The 2,089-nt window shown below is 32.6% G+C and overlaps 1 non-coding gene across 1 annotated transcript; it reads right to left on the bottom strand.

Moving 5' to 3' along the window:
• Positions 1-1,632: 1,632 nt before the first annotated feature.
• LOC148875484 (small nucleolar RNA R71) lies at positions 1,633-1,739 on the bottom strand. Its single transcript, XR_016106351.1, has one exon. It is a non-coding gene; the product is annotated as a small nucleolar RNA R71 (small nucleolar RNA).
• Between the last annotated feature and the right edge of the window lie 350 nt (positions 1,740-2,089).

The following is a 2,089-nucleotide window of genomic DNA, read 5'->3' as shown; positions in this document are numbered from 1 at the left end:
CTTTTTGAATTGGAGTTTAAATTTCAAATTTGAATTTAAATTTAAATTTAAAATCGAATCTGAATTTGAATTTGAATTTGAATTTCAAAATTTCAAATTTAAAATTTTGAATTTAAATTAAATAAAAAATTGAAAATTGAAAAAAAAAAATTCAAATATAAATTTCAAGAATTTAAATTTCAAAATCTGAATTTGAATTTAAACTCCCAAAATTTTTAATTTTGAATTAAATATATATATATATATATATATATATATATATATATATATTTATTTATAAATCGAGAAAAAAATTCTTGAATATTTCTCTTGCATTTTCATTCCATTATTTAGGGTTTGATATTTAGAGCATGCATCATATAGGTTTATTTATTTGTTGAAATTATTATTATTAGTTTTGAATGTGTTAGGTGTTCTCTTTATTATTTTAATTGTTCATTTTGCTTAGTTGTTTGCTTTATTCTTTTTATGTTTAATTGCTAAATTACATTTTAGAAATAATTGTTAATGCTTTGTAGTTAGTTGCACCTTGTTGTGCTTATTATGTGTTTCTGTTAATTCATTTAAAGGAATCCAACCTAAAGAAGATAAGGTGGGGATTTCATCACCCTTCCTTGGCCCAAAAATCACCACCATTCACATGCGGTTCAGCCTAACCCTAATTTAAAATTTGGATAGAAAAATCCTTTTGGGAAGCCTCACATTTGGCTCAAAGGTGTGTTGAATTTTAGGAGAGCTTGAAATTATTTTCCATAACCGGTGGTTGGTGTCTAAGGAAAGAGGTTTAACGGCTAAGCTTAAGTGGGTTTTGTGGTTACCTAATTAGGTCCTTGCGAGAGCAAGGGGAGCCTCCCACATCCCCACCTCTTACCTGGCTAACCAAAGGAAGTGGTGTAATTCCAAGTGAACCTAAAAGGATTCACATTGGTTGAACCACTAGTTTAAGAAACCCTAGGTCGTGTGGTTGATTTGCTTGCCTTTAAAAAAAAAATTAAAAATTCTAACTTGAATTTAGATTTTAGTAATTTAAATTTCAAGGGCTGAGTTTGAATTTAAATTTCAAAAAAAAAAAGAGAAAGTTTCAAAAGTTAAGTTTAAATTTCAAAATCCACATTTGAAATTAAACTCAAAATTTTTATAAGAAGAAAAGGGAATTTTGTGTTGTATGTTGGGAAGGAGATCTCTAAGGAGAGAACTATAGAACCTATACCTAAAATAGAGAGATAACTCCATCATCAACACCGAAATCAATTGGTTGGAATCAATGATGCCCAACCTAGAAAGTTAAAGGAATACTTCACTCCAACACAATACAACCCTTCATCCTGCATCCAGTTACTTGATACTCAGGCCTTACAATATGAAATTAAGTCAAGTACAATCCAGATGCTCCCATCCTTCTATAGGAACCCAAGTGAGGACCCATACAAGAACATAGAAGAATTTTTGGAAATATGTTCAACTGTAAGGATTTAGAATTTCAAGGATGATGCCCTTAGATTGACTATTTTCCCCTTCTCCTTGAAGGATAAGGCTAAGAATTGGTTACGGACTATAGGGAGACACATTAGGACTTGGGCAGAAATGCAACAAGAATTCCTTAGAAAGTTCTATCCTATAGGCAGAACCAATACCATGAGAAGAGCTATCACGAGATTCACCCAAACACTGGGTGAACAAATTCATGAAGCTTACGAGAGGATGAAAGAGTTAATGAGAAAATGCCCACACCATGGCCTATCCCAATGGCAAATTGTGCAGGCCTTCTATGAAGGCCCAATAGATCAATACAAGTAGATGGTAGATGCATCGTGTGAGGGGGCATTTATGAGCAAGAGCGAGGATGAAGATTATAATCTTTTCAAAACCTTGAGTGAGAATTCTATCAATAATGTATTGTTGTATTCCTATTAAAGGTCAGTGGGACCCTCAAAGAGGGTAGGGCTTTATGAGGTCAGAAATAATATAGAGCCCGAGGCAAAAATGGACTTGAATGCCATTTCTAGAAAGTTGGATAGGGTAGACCTTCTAGTCCAAAAACTCAACCAGTTTTTCACTCTTAACTAGCAATAAGGCCCATCTACCTCTT

This window comes from Nelumbo lutea, chromosome 1 (genome assembly GCF_056320005.1).
Source record: "Nelumbo lutea isolate HS-2025 chromosome 1, American lotus-T2T, whole genome shotgun sequence".
Taxonomy (NCBI): Eukaryota; Viridiplantae; Streptophyta; class Magnoliopsida; order Proteales; family Nelumbonaceae; genus Nelumbo; species Nelumbo lutea.
This window is presented reverse-complemented; position numbering and strand designations above follow the sequence as displayed.